Raw genomic sequence first — 25011 nt, forward strand, 5'->3', positions numbered from 1 at the left:
AAACAAGAGTAAGGCAACAAACAAATAATTAATCAGAACAGACACATGGAACCAAAGTAACAATTAGAACAGATATCAAAAGACAAGACTGGAATATAGTAGCAGCATCAAACAACGCATAAAGAGACTCAGAAGAAAGGTCAGTTACAAAGTCCTGCTCTCTGGGGTCGCCAAGCAGAAAGAGCAGGAGGCTCAACTGAGCAGCACAGGAACAGGGAGAGAGCCAGGTGTAAGGAATCAAGCAGATGCAAGAATTGGGGAACCATGGGTGAAGGGAAAGGGGATTTGGAAAGGGAAAGAGCAGCAAAGCCAGGGGGCACAAGACAGGACACAGAAAAGCCAGAAATGGAGTACAGGTCAGAGCCAAGAGATTGAAAAGTTCAGAAGGCATGTATAAAAGGGTTAGAAAGACTATGAGATTCAGGAAGCAAACAAGAGAATAGAGTACCAACCCCAGAGCATGACAGGGGCAGACTTTGGAGACAGAATGGACTACAAGGACCATTATGCATCAGGGAAGTGGGACAGAAACCTGGACTGGAAAGTGAAGATAAACTAAATATGGTAAGTGCTGAGGGGTATATTGTCCTATACTGATGTAAAGGCAGGCTCGCAAAGGGTCATTGAGAGTGACACCTAGTGGCAGCATGGTAAAATCCTAACAGCAGCACAGCCATCCGCCCATAGGCATGTAAAAGCAGGAGTGTGCTTTGAAGTGGATGATTGTGGTATCCACTCCCCTTATTAAATACACAGTTAGAAGTCCATCTGAGTTTCAGAGCCAGGACTGGCAGTGGCTGTATTCTTGGGGCTATCACAACAACCGTATCCTGGAGATTGACTGCTCTAACCTGTCATTACTCCAAAATGTAAAGTGTGGCAATACTCCTGTGGACTTCACTACAACCTGAAAAACTTCAAACAAACTGTGTCTAAAGGGGGTAATCCAAAGCAGCCAACGGCTGAAGCGGTCTGTAAGATATTGGAGTATTAGATGAGAAGTGTGAGACCCCACATAAAATAATATTTGCAGTCCTTGTCAAAGTGAATGACACAAAATAAGCCTATGCTTAGCCACTGGTAACTTGGCCGGTAGTCAAGTAGTCTGGCTTAACTTAGGGACAATGAGTAAAGTTTTTATATAACACTCAAACAATAATAAAGTGAAAACACAACAGAAGAAAACCTTCCGTTGAACAGGGAGAAGTACACTCTGACCCCAGCAAACGATCAGGATCTTAAAAACAGCACTTGGGGTTAAGGAATCACTCCCAAAGAGGCCAGCAGAGAGGAACAGGGTCTGGTCAGCTGGAAAGCTGGAAACACTTCTGGAAGCTTGTTGTGACCCTATAGCTCATACAGAAGGTTAGCCAACTGAAATTTGAAGTTATTTCTGGGGTTGTGGGTTCAAGGCAAACAGGTCCAGTCTTTCTGCTTCAGGCAGCAGGGCAGTCCTTCTGAAATGCCTCAGGTCTAGGAGTGTTTTGATTTTAGGTTCTGAGGCTGCCACATTTATACTCCATGCCAGCCTGTGGGTGGGGGCACCCCTTCATCTAACCTGAAAACTGGTTCTGGTCAGTTCCACCTTTCGCCGGGGCTTAGCTCCAGTCTTTCTAGTGAAACAAAGGGCAGGCAGGTCCAGGTATGAGGTGCATTTGCTAACGACAGGATAGGCATATCCTGAAGTAAAGAAGGGGCTGGGTACAGCCCTCAGGCTATTCTTTGAGGTTCCAGAAGTTACTGGATACAACTCACAAGCCATTTTGCTCAGGAGAGGAACACCTGTCTCATACCCAATGCCCTTTGCTCCTCTGTCTGTAAGGAATACACATCACTCCACAGGAGAGCCATTAACAGTCGAGTGATCCTGGACACTGGCAGAAAGGCTTTTTTTTAAGAGTGGAAAATGGCAGCTTTAAAAGGTAGCATTTTCAAAATAGTAATCTAAAATCCAACATTACAGTTATAGAGGATTTTAAATTACAAATAAAATAAGTGGAAGAAGTATTTTTCTAGCTGCTCCCATACTGAATTTATCACTTATTAAATGTGATAAGGTAAATCGGTGTTGGTCTATGGGTGTGTAGCCATGCCACAGTGTTAAATGACTTGCCACCTTAAGTATACATGTCCTACTTTCTAAGAACCATGCACCTTGTCCTATGAGCTTGTGGGGCCTACCTTAGTGGTGACTATTAGGTATTAAAAAGGAAGGCTTATGCCCGGCAAAAGTTTTATTTGCCAGATGAAAATGGTAGCTTTAAATTAGCACACAGGCTGCAATGGCAGGGCTGAGATATGTTTTCCGCTGCTAGTTTAGCAGGTGGCGAAATAAGTGCTGAGATTACTAGTACCTAGCAGCATTTAATTTACGGGCCCTGGGTAGACGAGAACTAGGGCCGTATAGGTGAATTAAATGCGCCAAGCATGCATATACACATTTTACCATGTTTGGAAGGGAGAGCACAATAATTTAACTACTGGCTAGCAGGTGTAAAGTATGCAGATTCCTAAAGCCAACAAAAATGGGTTCAGCAAAAATAGGATAGTGAAGGCAAAAATCTGCCATAACACCATGCAGAAGATGAGCATTTCCAACTGAGTCTGACACAAACTCCCCTTCCTTCATATTCATGCCATCACCAGATCTAATTATATCATTTTAATCCGGAACACAAAAGATGTGATGGATGTAGATTCTTTTATTGTTTTCACTCTGCTATGTAGAATACAGATGATTCAGCTGACACATGTTTTGTCCAAGACCTGTCATGAGCCTAAATACTTGGCATAGTTGTTTGTGCCAAATATACCTAGACAATCCCCGTCCGTTCATTTTTTGGAAATCCACAAATAATAAATATCAAACCTTCCAAAACATAGTACATAAACTCCAAGTAACAGCCCATTGCCTTGGACCTTAATAAGTCCTGTATGTATCTTGGAATGTCATAAGTCCTGGGGTTTGGACACACATGGGAATTATGATGCTCCTACGGTACGCTTAGGACTTATAAAGGTCTAATATACATGTGGTACTTATTAAGGTCCAAGGCTTCTTATTTGTAGTTTATGTACTATGTTTTGGAGGGTTTGACATTTATTGTTTGTGCATTTCCCATAAACGAACGGACAGGGACTGACTAAGCGTCTTTGGCACAAGCAACTAGGCCAAGTATCTAGGCTCACAAAAGGTCTCAGACTTTAAGGATTGGAAAGTGTATTGACTGCAATTAAGCAAAGACTGACAAAGAGGCAATACTATAAATGGTATCTCAAAACAGTAAAAAAACCTGGTAATTGACTATGGCAGTTTTTCAAATAATATAGCCCTGCCATTTGAATTGGACTCGCTCACCTCGTATTCCTCGTCCCTACTGTTGTGTCACATTATTTTAATTAGCCTTGAGAAAGTCCATTGTTGGACAAAACACGTGCCAACTGAACCATCTGTATTCTATATGACAGCGTGAAAACAATAAAAGAAACTACATTCACCACTTCTTTTGAGGGGGAAAAAATAAGGACTGTTTGTATGCTGACTGCTGGCAAAAAGGTTTCATTTGCTATCACACTGTATGTTTCAATACATGCATGAGTGCTCCAATATGATTATGTTTAATTTGATTTCGGAGGGGATGCCATAGATATTGTGGTACCAAAACTATTGGCATTATGGCAATGGATGTCTAATATTGTATGAGCTCCGATACTTGATCAAGTATACCTTACATGTGAGGATGTGCAACGGTATTACCATAGCTGCCTAGCTTTTGTATGATTGACTAGCTACATCATTATTCAACAGTAATAATATATCACAGCAACACTGTGTTACTGCAATTCCTGTTGTCCCTGCAGAGTGTGAAAAGGAGCTTCTCAAGCAAGCAGAGTGCCAACTGTCACTTTGACGTTCATAGGAAAGATTGGGCTTCAGCTACCTTTCTCCTGAATTTATACTCTTAAAGATCCACAGTCATGAAATTAAATGGATGCAAATATAGTTTAATGTTTACTCACTGCATTACTGGAGCTTAATGCCCAATGTAGTGATCTATATCTATATCTACAAAAACTGTTTACCATATGTTTTTGCAAAGAAGTCTATACTATTAGTGAGTTCGTTTTCACAGCATACAATTCACTTGTATTCACTTGTATTCTCATTTTTATTCTGAAGTGTCTGTCGCGGGAAACTTAATTTAATTTGAGGAGCAAAAGATCACGTATTTGAAAATGAGTTATGGGAAGGTCAGTGATATGCTGAGCACAAGGTAAGTGTTTTTTTTTTATTTTACTTTCCCTATCCCGTCGTCTGTCCACTTCACTCCCCAAACGCCCGCTGCTGTTACTTGTGCCGGCCACACCTGTAACTAGGCTTATCAAATCATTTGGATTTTCAGTAATCTCGTATGCTGATGACACACAAATTGTGGTCTCCGTAGCTAGCAATCTGGATGATACAGCTGCCAGATTCGATAGCTGTAGGAGGCAAACCGACTATTGGATGAAAACTAACTACCTTAATATAAACTCGGGGAAAACTAAGGTCTTCTTGTTGGCAACAAAATCTCCTTCTGGACTCACAGTTGATGGACCAAGAACTAGGTATGTTGCCAACCCCAGCGAGGAAAGTTAGGAATCTGGGAATTCTATTTGACAGCAAAATGTCATTTGAAGGTCAGGTGAACACGGTGACCTCTTCAGCCTTTTTCACCTTGAAGATTATTTGGAAAATATATCCTTTTATTCCTCGGACCTTCATAAATCTATAGGGACCGCTCTTGTCATATTTAAATTGGTTTACTACAATGCTCTTTTTTTTTAACATGCAGCTAAGACTTCTTCATAAACTGCAGATTCTGCAGGATGCAGCAGCACATCTGCTATTGGGAATCCCTGGACATCAATCAGCCTCTCAGGCTTTAGTTAAGCTTCACTGGCTGCCTATTAAAAAGCGCATCGAATTCAGCAAGGCCCTTTGCATTGCCTTTAAAGCTTTGCTAACTCGGGCCCTGAATTCCTTAAATGAAAGTTTACCTGGCACACTTCTCCCAGAGTTCTGTGATCCTCTACAGCAAAGTACATTGTCATTCCCAAGCTTAGACGAGGTTCTTAGGGCGGCAGAAGTTTCATAACTGGCACAGCCAAACTATGGAGCTCTCTTCTCCTTGTTTTGGAAGAAAGCTCAAAACTCCTCTCTTACAGAAAATCATTAGAAATATGGCTCTTTCATCAACTAGCTTGATTCTCTGTCATGCCTTCATACAGTAGCAGCTCCAAGACACACCCAGGCAATCGAGCACTTTATAAATATACATTTCATTTCATACATCTGGCTCCTTGGGGGTGGAATTGGAAGTACAGGGGTATGAACACATTGCTAAATAAAGAACGCTCTTTTCATTTTACACAAAATGCTGATTCCTTCTGAAATATTAAACAAAAAATCACAAACAAAGGACTTATGAAAACAAAGAGTGGAGGAAGACATAATGAATATTCAAAATCCACTGTCCAAAGACATAGTTGATTATGGCGATTCTTTTGATTTTATTGATGTTAAAATTCTTTAGTTTAGAAATTACTAATTTAACAAGTACCTTTAAGTTTATATAAATATCCCACTGTTGAGTCTTTTTGTATTTACAAACCAACTGATAGCCTGGCTGTACAAAATTTTACTATTTTAGTTTCTCTGCACAGTTTGAAGTGTAATACATTACAAACCAATACTACGAAGGGAGATTTTGTACAATAATGTATAGAGTTGAACATGTCTTTTGAGAGTGATCTTAAAATGAGATCCACATTTTGTGCTAAAGTTTAAAATGATGACAGGATAAAAACTCTGTCTATGGGTGATTTTCATTTTCTGAAATTAAGACATCCTTCCACTTCCACTTTTTTCATTTTACTGAAGGTGCACAAGTCCCTCACCAGACTGCCAGGGAGGCCAACAGTCTCAAGAATAAGCTGCCTTACAGAATATCTTGTGAGTTATTTGGACACATTTATGTTTCTGTAGGCTGAGAGTCTGGTGCCATATAGTCCAGAATATAGTCCAGACTCCACGGAAGTCTCAAAAAGAAGATTGCGGAGGCCATTTCTGAATACCTTGGTCATAACAAGGTGTCTGATACTAATATAAATACACACTGGGATGCATTGAAGGCCACTATAAGGGGGCTAGTCATTGCTATAAAAACAAAAATAAATAAACGCCTGAACCAGGGACTACTCCAGCTAGAACGGGAAATTAGAGACTTAGAGACTGCCCACATTGCCTCCTTAAACGATTCTACTCTACTGCTGACTATGACACAGAAGAAGTATGAGTACAATAAGATATTGAGTGAACGCGCGGCGGTGTGGATTAATAAATTTAAAGAGCTGAATCTTTGTGAGGCCATCAAGGCAGGGAAACTTTTAGCTTCATATCTTAAACATAGACAAAATCAACACGTCATCTCTTCAATCAAGGATGCTAATAACCTAACCCATACAACACACAAGGGCATTCTCAATACTTTTAAACAATTTTATCAGGACCTATATTAAAATAATTAGACTTTTGACACTGAGAAGTGCACTGCTTTACTCCGTGATCTTAATCTGCCACAACTCTCAGAAGAAGACTCTGCCATGTTAGGTATGGAAATCAACAGCTCGGAAATAGATAAGACGGTCAGGTCCTTGAAAGAAAACAAAGCACCGGGGCCAGATGGCTTCACGGCATCCTTCTATAAATCCTTTTTAATCCAATTAGGTCCTGCTATGAAACAGGTTTTTAACCATATTGCTGACACGGGACACACGCCTGATTCTATGACCGAAGCTAACATTGTTGTTATTCCCAAGGAGGGGAAAGACCCTGTATACCCAAAAAATTATAGGCCCATTTCGCTTATAAATGTTGATTGCAAAATATACGCCAAAATTCTTGCGGTCAGGCTAAATTTGGTCCTTCATAAATTGATAAGCAATTCCCAGGTAGGGTTCCTCCGGAACCGGTTATCCAATGATAACACACGTCTGTTATGCCATGTATTAGAAAATGCTGCAACTAAATCTGAACCCTCGATTGCCATTACGTTAGACGCCGAGAAGGCCTTCGACAGAGTCCCTTGGTCGTTCTTGGAACGTTGCCTGCATTTCTTTAGTTTGGGTAAGGACTTTATTAAAATGGTTATGTCACTTTACTTAAAGCCGACTGGCCGTATAGCTGTCAATTGGTCACTTTCGGAGTCCTTCCCTCTTTATCAGGGTACCAGACAGGGATGCCCTCTATCTCCATCACTTTTCCTCTTGGCATTGGAACCTCTTCTTCAGGCCATCAAGCTCAACACGGATATTGCAGGTATTGACATCAATGGTGTACGTGTCAAATTGGCCGCGTATGCGGATGACATTTTGATAGTTACAGAACGTCCGGATTCCTCCATTACAGCCCTAATGGAAACGATTGCATTATATTCTTTACACTCCGGGTATAAACTCAATAGAGACAAATCGGAAGTTAAACCATTAAACGTGTTTTGCACTAGCGAAATGTTGGGGGACTCTGGGTTAACATGGCTGTCGAGTTTTATTAAATACTTAGGGATTGAATTTGGTAATATTATTATGGACACCCTGTATCAAAACGAAAAGGTACTCCTACAGAAAATTAAGACACTTTTGGATGCCTGGTCCCCAAAATTCATCACGTGGTGGGGGAGAATTGAGACTATCAACATGATGGTTACTCCTTTAGTTAATTATCTCATAAGTATGCTGCCACTTATATTAACTGACTCCTTTCACCATAAATTAGATACTCTTTTAACATCCTTTCTTTGGCGCGGTAAAAAAGCCAGAATTAGCATTTAAAAATTGAGGCTTGACAAGACAATGGGAGGCGTTAACCTGGCTGACTTTCGTCTCTACCAATATGCCTTTTTGGCGAAGCAAGGCTTCAAGTCTCAAAAAGACCAAGGGGCATATTATCAAAGAACAGCGTTAAATAGCGCTGAGCGGGCTTAGCGAGGATTTCCCTAATGCCGGCTATCGCCGGATCAGATCGCCGAGATATCGCATAATTTACAACGCTTATCTCCATGGCGATGTGAAATCCGGAGATGGCCTGCGAAACGCAGGATTATTGCTGGGAATCCAGCGATAATCCTGCAGCGATAGCGGAATACTTGATAATAGGGAGATGTGGATTTAGTCACTCAATCCACCTCCCATCTAAAATATATGTTAGTCAGGAAAAAAGCAGACGTACAATAACGGCGATAACTGTTGTTAGCACGTCTTTAAATATTGCTCTGGGTGTCCTGGGCCGTATTGTAAATACAGCGAAGGACAGTTAGCGATAATTTCCCATCTGTTTTCCCAGGGAAAGTCTACTTTGCATCTCATTAGAGATGCACAGCGAGGCATTGACAAAACGGGAGCATAATCAAGGTCCTTGTAGATAATTGTTGTAACTTAGGTTTCCCTGCTGCTCAGCCAGAATGAGTGTGTTGTGGAATGTTGGATGGATGGAATGTTGGATGTCTGTGAATGTCAGTTGGGTATGGGCTGAGCAGCAGGACAGCTGCTCCTGGTGGGGTTTTCCTCATTTATACTTGTAACAACTTAAATAAAGAACTTAACTAATCTACGCTAGAAGTTCATATCATCATTATGATTACAACATTTGGCGATGGTTTTGAAGAAGAATCCACGTGTGCAATTTGAAGAAAACCGAAAACAACATAACGGAAATTTGACAAGAACTGAAAAGTGAAGCCAAAGGATGTTAGGAAATTATGACTCGACAGAAACAGAGAACTAAAACCAAGGAAATCACAAGGTAAAATACTTCTTTGTGGAAATTAAGTATGTAACGCTGTTTGGCACCCAAACCCCACCAGTGACCCTGCCATCGGTCGCCCTAATACCCAGGTGTGCCAGATTCAGCTGTGTTAATCAACGGCATAGTACCAGCCACAGTGTATTGTGTATATTTGTTCGGGGGCAAAAAAATCGAGCCTCGGTGTGAAGTGCTTACGATGTGATGGGTTGCCTCTATGTGAATTCATACTCTGAAATACCGTGATTGAAAAAAAAATTGAACTCCGGTGTGAACAGCTCACGACGTGATGATTTGGTGCATAATTTGTTAATTAATGCGATGATCCGGTGTTAAATTGGGAGTTGTGCAGGGAGAATATGCACCATGAATTGAACACATCTGATTGTTCAAAGGAGGAGATCGGGCCCCGGTGCTGACTATTGGTGTTGGAAGGGTTATTTTGCACTTTGGGATGTGGTGATCGAGAGTGGAGATCGGGCCCATTACTGCATTGAAGAACTGAAGCGAGATGGAGGAGCAAGAGGGGTGTGCTTAAGTTGTTGCCTCAAGATGTGGAGACAGCGCTGTGGAGTTTGACCGGACGCTGTGAGAGTGTAAAGGAGAAGGAACTACCCGGATACTGTGAGAGTGGGAAAAAAAACTACGCTTTATTTGAAGTCATTGGCAAGAAGCAAGTTGTTTTTTTTTCATTGGATATGACCGTTGTCTTCAGTAAAGCGAGTTGACGATTACAGTTTAAAAAAAAAAAAAAATCTGGCACGAGAGAGACAACATATGTGCAGGTTTACCTTCTCACAGTGGCCTTCAGCGTCATCTTCTGTGACGACTCTTCACTCCATTCACGCCTGTACTCTTGGGGGCATTACTGGTGCATGTTTGTGCCGAGAACCAGCCGGCTCTACGTAGACGTGCGTGCCTCCATTTTGTTTATGCTAAATCCAGGCATATATTGTCAAGCCAGGTATTTCATTGAAAATTACTGTGAATGTCGCTGACCGAAAATCGGCAGGGGGTCTCGTACTGCGTAGAGAACCAGGTACTGACAATAAAGCTAATGGAAAGTTTCATTTTATTGTGAATGTTGTTAAAAGAGGTTTGAGAGATGACATGAAAGCAGTTTCTTCTTGCCCACGCATGTCAACCACAAAGCTCACGATTCTGTGGAATATTGCTCCGTGAACAATGCCAGTGGGTTGGTGAGCTCCATGAAAGCAGTATGGCAACAGCGAGGAAAAAATAAATAAATATACATGTGAAAAAAAAAAAGGCGAGAGCTCAGGACGGAGTCAGAACTGAGACAGTGATCCCACAAATGGGTCAGAGAGCCCAGAAGAAGCTTAAACAGGACAAAGGTCCCAGTATTGGAAGCGGGTCTGAGAGCCAAGAAGAAGCTGAAACAGGACAAAGGTCCCAGTAATGGAAGCAGGTCTTAGTGACCGTGTCGGGAACAATGTCCCGGAACTTGAAACACAACGCAAAACCCAAAACATGTGGTCAAAGAGCCCATGTTGGGACAAAGGTCCCAGAACTTGATCCACAACAGGGACAACGGTCCCGGAAGCAAAAGATTGTTGTGTATGAGTTGGCATTGAGGTGTTAGGCAACTCATTGGTTTGAGTTGTGTATGAGATGGCTGTGTTTTGGTTAAGTCACTCATTATTAGGTGTTGGTTGTTGTATAATGGTGCGTGAATGAGACACCCACTGTCTTAGTGTTTGAGTTTCGTGGTAAGTGAGAGTAGTAGTTTTATTGGAAGTGAGTGTAGAAGTGTTAGGAGGGTGTTTGTTTACGTTGTTCCTGATACATATATATTGTCGTAAGGTTTGTCCCTGTATGTTGCTTGTCGTACCGGTCTGGCCAACTGGTGTGATCTGTAGCATATGGGTTTTGGTGTATGATGTAGGATGGTGGTTTAATTCAGGAAGTGACGTGATACTTTGGTCAGAATGTAATGTGGTGTGAAATTTTAATATAGTTTTCGTGCGAGTTGTGATGTAGTATGGTGTGAAAGGATGTTCTTTTGGTTCTTTTAATTATTCACTGTGTGCTAGATGAGATGTAGTATGGTGTGGAAGTGTGTTCTTTTAAGTATTCACTGTGTGCGAGATGAGATGTAGTATGTTGTGATAGGATGTTTTTTTTTGCGAGTTTGATGCGTGGTAGTATGGTGTGACAGGTTGTGATGTGAGATGCTTATATTGTATTGCTTGATATTTTCTTATTATTAGTGCATTGTATTTAATTTCGTGACTATATGCTATTTGCCATGTTGTCATTATTTTTAATTGTTTCATCTTAACTATTTCACAATGCATTCGTTTCCCGTAAAGAAGGGAGATATGTTGTAACTTAGGTTTCCCTACTGCTCAGCCAGAATGAGTGTGTTGTGGAATGTTGGATGGATGGAATGTTGGATGTCTGTGAATGTCAGTTGGGTATGGGCTGAGCAGCAGCACAGCTGCTCCTGGTGGGGTTTTCCTCATTTATACTTGTAACAACTTAAATAAAGAACTTAACTAATCGACGCTAGAAGTTCATATCATCATTATGATTACAACAATAATGCGATGATATTATCGCCGTTTTTCGTCCGAAAACGGATGCTAAAGCGGCGATAATATCATCGCCGCACCTCGATGATATGCCCCCAAATAATTTACTGTAAGTGTTTGTTAACCTTTGATGCAACCTCATTTTATACATATATTCAACGCACCCATGGTCTTTTATCATTAGTTTATTTTTTAAAGAGATCTACGTCCTTTTATTCCTAATCCCTCACTTTGTTCAAAATGTTTAGCTCATCTTGAATAAAAAGTATTTAGGGGCATATTAACAAGCGGCAGCGATAATTATCGCTGGCCGCTCTTAGCGAGAAAATGTTATCGCTGGCTATCGCAGGAAGTTATCGCCATGCTAGCGTTGTATTAACAACGCATAGCGCAATGACAATAATTTCCTAGCTATAGCAATGTTTTCCATGGAACATCGCTGGTTTTCCAGCGATGTTCCATGGAAATCGGCGATAACCTTGCTGATACGACCCTGTGGTCGTATCAGCATAATCCACCCCCTATGGTAAGTATAGCTAAGTCTGCATTTTAGCAGACGTTAGTTTTTGGAGAAAACAGCTGTTTTCTCCAAAAACTAACGTGTGCTAAAATGGGTGGGCAGCCTTGTAAATATCGCGATGTGTACATCAGCGATATTTATAAGGTTGTACTGCCCAGTGACGCCCACTTTGCATCTCATTAGAGATGCAGAGGGAGGCGTCGGGTAAAAGGGTGCTAACATGCGCTAATGCATGTTATCACCCTCTTGTAAATAGGGCAATATTTTTATCTCCGCAAAAAAGCTGAGATATGGCCCTTGTAAATATGCCCCTTAATCTTTAATGGCAAATACTATTTGCGTAGCAAACAGGGTCTTGTATCTGCCAACATATGGTAATATCAGAATGCGATTTTTAAAATGGACAGTGGCGTACTTCAGTAAAAATGAGAAACAGCAGTCATATCGCGATGTGACCAAGGTATATAGATGGCCTTCTTCTCATTTGTGATGGGGTCATCATACGGCCTCAAAGATTATGCGGCAACTTGAAAAAGCACAATGCTAAATTTACCTACACATAAAGTTATGAAAAATAATAATTTTTACATTGGTTACTATACATGCAGGTTAATGAGTTGCAGGTGTTTTGCAAATTCACTTCTACTGATGTCATCTTGCACGCCAGACAATATCATCCTTCTCAACTTATTTCAAATATCCCATGTAGAGAATTGATTTTGGCATGTTGTAATTGCTAAAGGTATAAAGATTTTGAAATGGGAAGTAACTGAATGGAACAACACTTCAAAAAGAGGATTTAAAAAGAATATTTTTCTCCGGGACTAAATACAAATTAAAAAATTGTAAATGAGATGTTTAGATTTTCTGGTTCCTTGAGGTACAAGTAGGGAAACCGCTTAGAATTATTGCGAAATTTGCCTTAGATAGTAAGAAAATAGATGGCGTTTTACTCAAACACTAGGATATATTGAAATTGGTTTGTGATTTTTGGTTTTTGGGAGATTTATGTAGCACAAACTCGACCCGAAGGTATCAGAGTGCTTTACATTAGCACCAGTTATGTTAAATTCACCTATTAAGCGCACGTACACCAAACGGTTTGATGGCGCAAGAGTCTCGGCGAGGCAGTGGCAGGGGCATTGGCTTAGTCATCAAATGCCTGGGAAAACAGCCAGGTCTTAAGCTGTTTTCTGAACTGTGCAAAGGAAGTCAAGGACCTCATCTCCACAGGGAGGGAATTCCAGAATTGTGGGGCCAAAACTGCAAACCTTAAACCACCATGCTTCTTATGTTTGAAGGAGGGGGTTGCCAACAGGCTCAAGTGGGAAGACCTCAGGTCACGAGATGGAATGTAGCGTTGAAGCCTAGACGAGATAAAAGCTGGACTATTGCCATAAAGAGCTTTAAAAATAGCGCATCGCAACTTGAAGGCACAGCGCTTGACCACTGGGAGCCAATGGAGGCTTTTCATAAGTGGCCTAATGTGATGCCACTTGGGTTGGTGAAAAATCAGCCTGGCAGCTTGGTCCTGAACCAATTGAAGGCGTCTCAGTTGGTACGCAGGGATGCCTACATACAATGGGTTGGCAAAGTCCAGTCGGGAGATTACCAAGGCTAGAATAACTAGGGTCAGAGCTTCCCTACTCAAGAATCTGCTAATCTTCTTTATTCTCCGCAGTTGGAAAAAGCAGGCAGAGACAACTAAACTGATCTGGGCTTTCATGGACAGGTCATTACTGATTACTATACCCAAACTTTGGTAGAAACTGCCAGCACGGGGGAATTGCCCAGTAAGGGAGGCCAGAAGTTGGAGTGCCACGGATTGGCAGACCCACCCGTGAGGATCAGCTCAGTTTTGTCAGGGTTCAGCTTCAGTTGGTTATTATTCATCCAATCACTTATAAAAATCCTAGTGGCTTGGAAGTTGGACACAGATGATACTGATGAATTAATGTCGAACACTGGTTGCTTTACAGACAGACACATTAGGAGAATAAGTGATTTGCCCAGAATCACAGGATGTTCAGCGTCCATGCCGAGACTCAAACCCAGTCTCCCCAGCTTCGAGGTGGGCCACTCTAGCCATTAGGACACATCCTCTAAAGGATTATATCCCAGACCATTCCATGTTACATATCAGAAAGTTAAATTGATTGAGGCATAATCACCCAAACTTATTGTGTTGTCAAAAAGGATGTGGATTGTCATAGGTCAGATGTGAAAGGATTTCATATTTGTACTTGATGTAAAGTGTGCCATCTAGTTTGGAATCAGTCTGGACAAATAGTGAAACAGTTCCCGCAATGAGACTTTTATAATCAGGAATATGATTTATTGTCACACACATCATGTGATATATGCTATTAGTTGTCACAGTGAGGCCTATGAAGGTTTGCATTTTGGAACATGTACAGCAATTAATGTGGATCCCAATTATCCTGTAGCCCTATTACTCACCAAGAATCATGAGGGCAGATATGTGGGTCTTTAGTTGGTAGGTCTATATATACAGCCTGAATGTAATTGAGGTGCCGATGGAACTCGTATGAGATATATGGAGGTTCACACTATTATGAAAAACAGTTAAAACATTGACATCTTTGAACACAGAACAAAGTCTACATGAGGGTATAAGACATGGGACAGGTAAGTAATCTCAGTAAATAATTTCAACGGTGTACTCCCGGATGTACCAGTATAACAGAGGAAGCCAGTTTCATTGTTTACATAGTATATACTTTGAATAGAGTGCCCTTTAGTGCAGAATTTTTAATGGTTTAATATATATCTGAATTTACATCCATGTGGATATAACTGGTGGAATTATTGAGTTGTATGTATAATGATTATATAATGATTTCTGTTCTGAATTTTCAGCGAGTTAGGTTGCTCTATTGTGTGTATATGCCAATTACAGCTGGATTAGTAACCTATGGAGAGAATTAAGTAGAGGATTTTACTTGAATGTTTGATTGTATCCTCTATCCATTACTGATATACAACAGCTGATCACCTATTTAATTTCAATAATTGCCATTAAACAGTAGGCTAAGATGCATCTATACACTCCTTTGGTAAAGGTGGGAAAGCTGACCGGGACCTGTCAGGAACAGCACGCACTGGCACTTAGCAGTTGAAGACATACAAATATTTTGACCCTTCAGTTCATACTAGATGCATGATTGAGATAAATAAAGCTTGATGGCGGCTGTAAACTGTCTAGAAGTGCTGAGTTGCTATTGTGCTTGTATGTAATAACACTGTACAAATTTCCACAGGATTCCATGAACTCAATAAATTCAAACAAGTCCATAGAACAAGTAGGTGAATCACTGCTCCGGGTTCAAAGACATGTTACATTGTTCAGTCTCCTTGCTATCTCTCTGGACCTTCAGCCCTTTCAGTTTTCTTAAGCTACCCCTATGGCCTCACTTTTCAACACCTAGGGCCTGATTACGAGTTTGGCGGTGAGTTGCTGGGTCCGCCTCGCTGCCCCGCAGCCACATCACTAAACCCGGGGTCGAGCCACCCATCAGGTTACGAGTAGGCTTTTTTTTTTACATTCCCATGGCGGTGCCTCTAAAAATGGGCACCGCAATGAGAACGCCAAAAACAGTTCCTGCACAGCATGGAACTTGTAAAGTCTATGCCATGCAGGAACTAGTGTGCATGCACACAGGGGGGCACCTGTTGTGCCCCCTGTGTGCATCCACATGGCCCAGAGGCAACAAGGGGCCTTGTAGGGCCCTCTTTGTTTCCTCTCCGTCATGGTTTTCATGGCGTGGAACCCATGAAAACCTCGGTGGAGAGGAAATTTGCAATATGCTTGGCAGGACCTTGGCGGTTTCGCCAAGCATATTACTGGCTCCACACCAGCGCAACACTTCTGCTGCGGGGCAAAGGCAGTTAGACCACTACCGCCGTGCCCCCATGAGTCTGGTGTCCGTGGAGCTCCAGACTCGTAATCAAACCCCAACTCAGAATCCTTTCCTTTTCTAACAATGTTTTATTTGAAAACTTTATTTTCCATTCAAGAAACAGAACATATCAGTTACAGAATTCCTGATTATTGTCGTTGATGACCTTGGCTTACTGATTACATTGTCAACACTAATGATTAATACTAAGGGGCAGATTAACAAGCCCCTTGCGCCACTTTTGCGTCATTTGTCCCATGTTAAAAATGACGCAATAGTGGCGCAAGGGGCTTGTAAATGTGCCCCCTAGTGTTAATGAATTGATTTAAATCGATAGAAATGTAAGTCTCGTTTGCTGCAATTATAATAAAGTTATAGACTTTTTCAGCAATACTATGTTTGACAATTCACAGATCTCTACCCATCCCTGCTTGGTACCCATGTGTGCATCATTCAGTTTGGACTAATTTGTACTTCAATACAAACGAGGCAGATGCGTTCACATTTGACAAATTAGCATTTTTTCACCTTGCTCTTTAATTGCTCAACTGGGACGCATTCCCTGAAGCACCAAAGAGCGAGAAATGTCCCTTTGAAATTCTTCAGAGTCCAATGTTTCCTGCTACTTCTCGAAGTGGTCCTGATGATGCTGCTGTTAAGGATCCTACTGAGGCTGTTGAGACCTTAAAAGCAGGAGCCGAGGAGTCAATGTCGGTGGAATCGACTGCGTCTTGCATCGATTATCCGCAGTATGTGCAACACGTGCGAGCATATTAAGTGTGATGCCTGTCGAGGGTTCTTCAGATTTTTACCTTGCGAGAGAAGGAACGCCTAAGGTAACTTCCGGGGCACGTTCAGTAATAATAGTCAGAACCATTAGGATATGTAAGTTCTCTGCAGCCTTAACCAGGGCAGGAGAAGATTGTTTTCCATGATTCCCTTCCTTGGCTCTTTTTTACCGCCATTGTAGTGGGGTATTATAGAGTCTGAATTACTATTTTTATTTATTATAACACATTTCAAAAAGCAAAACATTGTGCCTGGTTAGCCATGGAAACAGCGGGTTAAAGCAAATTGACTTATTATCAGGCAGGCCTTGGTCAGAGCAGGGTTCTGCAGCATCCTTGGACACTGAGGCCATGTGCCCATGCTTCCTGCTCGGTGCCAACAGTTCTTCCAAAAGAGGTCAGGTGAGAGGTTCCATTACCTGTAGTGACAGAGCGGTGATAGGAAATCACCCATCAGATTAAACTATTCCTGAAGCTATGTTACCTCTTTTCCGCTCTTATGTTGCAGGTTGGGTAATCCACCAGCGTTGATACAGACTCTATACTGTTGTGATTTTTTTGTCTGGCTTTGGCCAAGATCTTTTATATTTCAAAAGTATTCTTCCTACATACATATTTAAAGGGCCTTTCAGTCCGCCCTCTCCATCCATTGGTCTGTTGTAGTGTCATTCATATTTTGTTTCTACTCAGCAGAGTAGAGGATGGGGCAACGGATGAGTCCACTTCAGTGTCACTCACTGTGAGTTACAGGCTACAGCCCTTTGATCGTGTTCAGTATGGCCATGTGCCTAAAAAGGTGTTCCATTCTGTACTAAACAATCGCATTCCATTATGATTAAATGTTGTTTTTACTATTCAAGTTTTTTATTTTTCTATTTTACAAAGGCCTGCCAGCTCCTCAACCCGTCACTTGGTCCTCACTGTACTGGTGGCAATCCATCTATCAAGAAAAGGGTTGAAGCTCAAGACATACATTTGCATCACAGCACAACATACTCTTGTTTATGTACAGTAACGTCTGTAGTTTGCTTTCCTTCAAAGGAAAACTGTATTTATTTCTACAATGGTTGCTTTCATGGGTTAGTTTCAAATCAAACCTTTTTGGGTTTGTGAACATTTTTACTTTCACATCATGCTCCCCCTCGTCTGTGCATCAGATTGCAGAGATACATTCACGTTCAATCAATCAATCAGTAGATTTGGTGCGCTTCGTGTCACCTGTGAAGGTATCAAGGCGCTGGCAGGGTCTATTTGATTAGCCAAATAGCCAGGTCTACAGGGACTTACGGATCTAAAAAGAAATAAGCATTAGCTAAAAGCAGAAGTATTTTTTGGGCACAAAAAGCACACATTGCCACAGTAGTCCCTGCTTCTGGAAGGAACCCCTGCGTGTGTGACTGTGCTCCTTGTAAAGGGTAAGAATGCTGCCCCTCACAGTGAAGATAGGCAATGGCTAAAGGGAGCTGACGCACTGCCCCATGCTGTATGCTGTGATTGGCGGAAGAAAAATGTGAATGACACAATAAGAGACCAATCCATTTAGAATGCTGGCTGCAGGACCCTTTAAACAAGTATATGAGACAGAGAATGTTTGTGAAGTCAAAAGAGCTAAAAAGCCAGATATTACAAGGAGGGCACTTTCAGCTCAAGGAAACTCGGCTGACCAACGTGTCTCGTGGTCTAGGGTTTGTGTGGCAAACAAAGAGAAAACAAATTAACATCCTAAAAAATGTTATTTATGCTGGCTGGGTAATTTAAAACCTGTGGCCTTCTGTTGTGACAAGTTTACTACCTTGAGCTCTGCGTTTAAACGTTCTCAGTCAAGGATGTTTTAAGTGAAAAGGTCTGAAGAGACCCCTACATTTGCCTTGATTTATTTCGGTAGCCTTGGCACTTTGTCCTGACGTCCCGCTCTTAAAGTGCTCTGCTGAGCCGTACAAGTGCGAGCACTGCTGACGGCGTTTTATCAGAATCTTCTTCTGTGTAACACCGGCCCTGATGCCTCAACATTTCCTCCGCTTCTCGTCTAAATCCCTTTTAGATATACAAAGATGCACATTAATCACGCTTACCTTGTCTGCTTGTTTTCAGTTCACTAAAAATAAATGCGCTTCACTTTTAACTTGGTACGGAATATACAGTGAAATATGCGTAAGTTTAAAGGACTGAAATGAAACACATACCAATTACTTTGTAAACTGTTGTGATTGAGACAGAAGTCCCAGGGTCTGAGTTGTATCACAAAATAAAGCATTAACTTATCATTTAACGAAAATATCAAACCACACGTTGAAGGGGTGCAGCCCCGAGGCTCGGCTCTCACAGCACCTGCTGCGCGCGCGCGCTCAAAACATTTTCGAAGACGTTTCTGCCTGTGAATACAGTATCTTTACCTAGACAGTGGCTGGGCTGCTGCCGAAAACAATGACCGAGCAGGTAATGACTACCTCTCAGTATTTGGAAAACATGGGACTTTCAGGAAGCTGAGGTGAAATACCACTTAAGCGAGAATGGTCTCAGAATTCGCATATTCACTCAATCATTCGCCTATAGCTCCCCTCAGTGATATAAGCACCCGGTCCAGAGGTCTGTCCCTGACCTGCATGTCACTCACGCCTCGCCTGTGCATGTTCTGAGACCAGTGCAGGTTGGTACAAGTCTGTCCTGCTGGATCTGCTCTCGGGATGGAGGGCTGCGCTTGCTGCCTGCTGTGAGAGTGGATGTTTGCTTTGCTACCACCAACCTGTACTGATTCTGTGAGGAAGCAAAACCTGCACTGCTGGTGCCTGATTTCTGCATGTGTGCTATTGAGGAACGCGTCACTTCTGCTGACTACATCCATACGTCATCTCATGAAGGGACGCTTGCACCGCTTCTGCCCACGGCGCCGCTATGGTATGAGGAAGGCGTGTCTCCACTGCTGAATGAAGGCGTTTCCACTTAAGAATATATAAAATGCACCTGCACACCATACCCAATGAACATGGACTTTTCCACAAGATCTGATCTAAGATACCTCTAGTCCTGAGAAAGTTCCTATCCCCATAGGACGAATATGTGAGCGCCAAAACAGGTGGACAGAAAAGAGAAGCAGGGTCTGTTCTCTACCTCATCTTCGGCTCACTATAGACAATGTTTACATATGACAATGAATTCAACAAAGTGGGAACATGAAGCGACAAAGGACATCACCTTACCAGAGTTAGGGAAGCCATAACTAGGAGACTGTACAGCCAGTGAAGAGTAGTATTTAGGGTGATTCTAGTGCTAGATGTGGGACCCACTGATGAACTATATCACACTAGGCAGGTAAAGGTTCATCGTCCTACATGAGTACATGAGTGCACGGTCATTCTGTTAGGGGTTTGACTCTTTCTTCCAGATGTGTAGAGCTTCTTGGACGTTGGTGTTTGTTCACAGAGAGGTACAGCAATACTTCCAATCCTCTCGCTCTCTCTTTAGAGTGTTAGCTACCAGTCTGGCACCAATCCTGTATGTGTGAGGGACTCATGGATGTTACCGGGAGTAACACCCCATGAGTCTCTCACCGCCCGTTACTTATTCTTCGCTTTTGGGAAAGAGGTGCTGCCACTGTCCATGTTGTGCTCTAGTTGTGAACCTCTCTATGCAACTTTCCACTGCACAAAAGACAAAACAATCAGTGTGGTCAACACTTGTTTTAATGTATGATGTGAATGAAAGAGCAGACCTCCACAAAATATGTGAGAAGAGTTTCGTTTTAGCTTTATGTGTAGAACAAGCCGCTTTAAATGGACTGGATGACTTTGTAACATTTTGAAACATACGTGACAGGAGAACCATGTCATGTATAACACCTTCAGCCAGTTCTTCTATTCTAGCAAACAGCACATTGCTTTCTGGGGCGTTGAACCCATCAAGAGAGTATTACAGCAAGACTCCAAGTCCCACAATGCAATATGCTGATGGCTGTACAGCGAGGAATGCCTGATACGACATAGTGCACTTGTGAAATGCAAAACAACATTTTGTTCCTAACGCTTTGCATTTTTTTTTTACAATTAAACAGCCCAGAGGGTGACAGGGCAGCGGTATCTTTCAAACGCAAAAGGTAACGTCTCACTTCAGATTTGCTAACAATAACACTCCTTTGAAAAGCAGATGACCTGCTACGAAGAGATGAATCCCCAGGACAATGCGAGCAGCAGAAACACTGAGAAAGGAAAAAGGATGAGCTGGCAGCCCTCATCCCGGGCCCCTCCTTGGCCTAGAGGTCAGCGAGGGGCCTGTCTGTGACCTGCCTTGAAATAGTGCAGCGCGCGCTGCAGGAGCTCTCCGGCGACTGCCTCACGAATCCAGCTGCTGCAACAGAGGCAGGGCGCGTGCCACAAGCGTGGATAGGAAAGCGCCTCAATGAAAGAGGCGCTGAACCGGCACCACTGCACTCCGGCGAGGGAAGTCATGGCGCTGAGTGGATTAGGCCTCGTGTTTTTCGGCTCAGGCTCTCTTAACATCTAAAGGAATTTTCTTCTTTTGCAATATTATGGGGCACAGGGATAGCCCTAGCTTGAGGCATTGGGAGAGAGACGGGAGGCTCTAAGAGGCACAACCTAGGTTATTTACATGTTCAGAATACCAGTCCCACGCACTGAAGCCTACCTTCCTACTATTCCAACTCTCTTTCTGTATTATATCATGTGCTGGAATTGTGTTTATATAGCTCTTTGGGGCATATTATCAAGAAACGGCATTAAAATTATCGCCCTTGAGAATTCCCATAGAAGCCCACGTTCTGGTGTCAACATGGGCTTCTTATTGGAATTCTCAAGGGCATATTATCAAGCCCATTATCGCCGCTTCAGCTGCAGTTTTCTGCCGCTAAAGCGGCGGTAATTTTAACGGCGTGCTTGATAATATGCCCCCTAGCACCCCTGGCGAGGTGTAAAGTGCTTTGAGGTGAGGGGCACACTACTGCGGGACCGAGGGCTAGTGGTAACTTGGGGCCATATTTACAACCACCAGTGATAATTATCGCTGGCCGTGCTTAGCGATAATTATTATAGCAGGCTATCTCTGGTATTTATTGCCCTAATAGCGCGTTATTAACAACGCGTTACTCCAGGGTGATAAAAATTCCAGAGATATAGCAAGGTCATCGCCCTTTTGCAGGGAACATCGCTGGTTTTCCAGCGATTTTCCCTGCAAAAGGGCGATAACCTTGCTGATACGACCCACAGGGTCATATCAGCATAATCCACCCCCTATGTTAGGGATGGCTAAATCAGGATTTTAGCAGACATTAGGTTTTAGCGAAAACGGCCGTGTTCACCAAAATCTAACGTCTGCTAAAATCATGTGGGCTGCCTTGTAAATATCGCGATGTAAACATCAGCGATATTTGCAAGGTTGTCCATCTTGGGTACGCCCAGTAACGCCCACTTTCCATCTCATTGGAGATGCAAAGTGAGGTGTTGGGAAAAAGAGTGCTAACATGCGATTATGCATGTTAGCACCCTCTTGTAAATAGGGTGCTGGTTTTATCTCCGCTTTTTTGGCTTTGTAAGACAAAAAAGCGTAGATAAAGCCCTTGTAAATATGCCCCTTCGTTATTTGTTGGTTACTGTGCTCTCTGGATTCCTTGTGGAGGATTCCTTAATGAGAGTTAGGTGTAGCACTAAAGGTATCTCTTTAAAAATGTTAAACATGCACCGCGTAATATCGGCATACGACATCATATCAGAAAAGGTGAGGATCCGTTTTAAATACTGTCCTGCGAACCGCATGCAGCTCAAGCAGAACATAGAAGAGGGACATACACTGGTTTCTGGTATCTGTAGCGCAGCCTGGGCCAGTGGTTACCTCCGGGCGCTACCCCGGCTGCCCACTCGAGATGCCTGGACGTTGTGTAGTGGCCTGCATTGGTCGCCGGTCCGCTCCGTGTGCAAATCTTCGAGAGCACTGCTTCGTTTTAAGACACTCCAGAGAGGACTGAGCAGGCAAGGCCAATGTACATAACCGATAAGTGTGAAGAAGTGTTTTTTTCTCTATGGAAATATGTTATATTAGATATGAAGTAATAGCAGGAGACCAGGGACCCTTTTTCGGTCAAAGTAGCCCAAGGGTCCGAATGTGGCGTGGTCCTAATATGTGCGGCTCCCTTTCCAGAAGACCAAGGTACTCAGCGGCGGTGCGTCCATTGGGGCGTGGGGGCATAGCCCCCCCGCCCGCGCCCGCTCCCGCAGCTCTCCCTCCTCTGTGAATGTCAGTCAGCATGACGTAGGACCGTGGGCGGTCCGGCGTCATGTTGACTGACATCATTGTCACACGCCTTTGGGAACGGCAGCACAAGTGCGCATGAGTGGGCATGGAGCTTAATTTTGACTCCGTGCCCAGTCATGCGTACTTGTGTTTTTGCTGCCTTGCGCATGCCCATTAGGAGCCCCTCGGTCTCCTAATGGGCAGGCGGCGGGCGAGGAGTAGGCGGTGCCGTCAGCCAATCCTGGTGCTGCTGCAGCGCCAGGATTGGCTGAGGGCCGGGTGGCAGTCACTTGCGTCACGTGGTGTTCCGGACCGTTTGAAGGGGCAGAGAGGCGCCAACGCGGGCCAGGAGAAGAGGCGGTCACTGGTCAGGTAAGTGTTTTTAAATTTTATGGTGGTTTGGCTGGGTTGGGGTTGGTCAGATTTGGCTGGATAATCTGGCCGGGTTGGCGCCTCGGCAGTGCTGGGCTTTCCTGTCCTGACAGGCACGTTTAAATGCGTCAAAATGATGTTGGCTTCTTTCATTCTGTAAATGTTATCAGATCTTTTCATAAATATTCCTCCTCACGTTTGAAAAAAAGATATAGGGGCTGATTTAGAGTTCTGACCCTCGCTGTGTCAGACACAGAGACCACTGCGTGTTTAGCTGTTGAGTACATGTTTAGAGTTAACACTTGGGAAAGTTATAGATGTTTGCTGACACAGTTTATATCCCTCCTTTCTGTGCATGTGGCTGAACTTTCTGTTTGCGCCGAGACGGGGTGTTATTTGTAACTTTATCCCATATTTCTGATGCTAATTTGTCTGGAGTCATTTCTGTGGACACTGACCAGACGCCCTTTCCATTCTGGGATTGTGTATGTCAGCCCAATGTTGGAAGTTGAGGGTGGCGCTGGCGCTACAACAGCTCCCCAATATTTCGAACGAATCGTGCACACCTGGCACCGGAGCACTGGATTGAGGGGGGCTGAGGGCTCGATGGATGCTAGGCTCAGTCAGGATGCGGTGCAATCTGTCGGTTCCTGAAAGTCTCACGTGGCCCTGCTCGCCGTGGTACGCTTTGCAGCTTTGATTCCTGCAGAGCCCACATAGAGCACCCCATGGGCTAGAAGGCAACATTCAGAGTGAAACCAGACCTATTCAGGGTACAACGTCGGGCATTTCATGCAACTTGCTGCGTTGTGTTCCTTGGCATGCCAGTGGGCTTGCTTGCAGTTTTGCTGGTACTAGTAATGTTGGCCTCCATGTTTAAGACTGTCTTTGCTCTGCATTGCTGCCAGGGCCTAAGTTCGATCTTGGCAGAGGGGGTGTTCTACCTTATGACGGTCGGGCTTGCTCGCCGTGCGAGCACACCAACAGCCCCTCATCCCAAACCTTTACGCCCCACTAATTTCAAATGTCACCAGCCGCGCCTGAAGGTACTGTCCACCAAACACTTGAATCTCCTTTACTGTAAAATAGTTCTCTTGCTGTATTAATATGACAAAACATTCATTTGAGTGCCGTAGGGTTGTGTTGTAAAAAAGGTTTTCTGGAGGGTCATCTAATACAATAGCATCGACCTGCCACTTACCCCTTAGTGGAAACTGCGAGCAGTATAGTGACCGCCTGACCACTGACCAGTTTACTGGGGCAGGATCACAAAACATTTTTGACGTGTGCCATTGCATGTCCTTGGAGGAAAGTAAGACAGTGCTCTCTACAAACACTTTCCAAGGCATATTATGAAAGCTGATGTCTGGCACTAGAAATCTGTGACACTAATGTTTATACACACCCCTTGTGTTGCATTTTTTTTGAGGTGACGAAGTGTTAATTTTGTTGTGGTTTTATATTTCTTTTCACAATGTGTTGTTTCCGGGTTTTGCGGTTGTTGACTTTTTTATTGTGATGTGCACTATCCTTTAGTTGTGTTGTTATTTTCTTTATTTTATGTTACTGTGTTCTATTGCGCACTTTATAGATGCCAACAAACACTGCTACATTTCTAATAAAAAAGAGCATATTTATGTAAGCTACAGTGGCAAACAGCTCTTAATTTGAGCTGCTGGTTGCAAGTGGAACACATGAATACTCATTTTTGGGGGCGGGTCTTATGTTTCCTCATCAGACTTAAACTCAGAGCAAGAGAGAGAACAAGCATTTACAA

The sequence above is a fragment of the Triturus cristatus genome, chromosome 3_1, assembly GCF_964204655.1.
Source record: "Triturus cristatus chromosome 3_1, aTriCri1.1, whole genome shotgun sequence".
NCBI classification, from domain to species: Eukaryota; Metazoa; Chordata; class Amphibia; order Caudata; family Salamandridae; genus Triturus; species Triturus cristatus.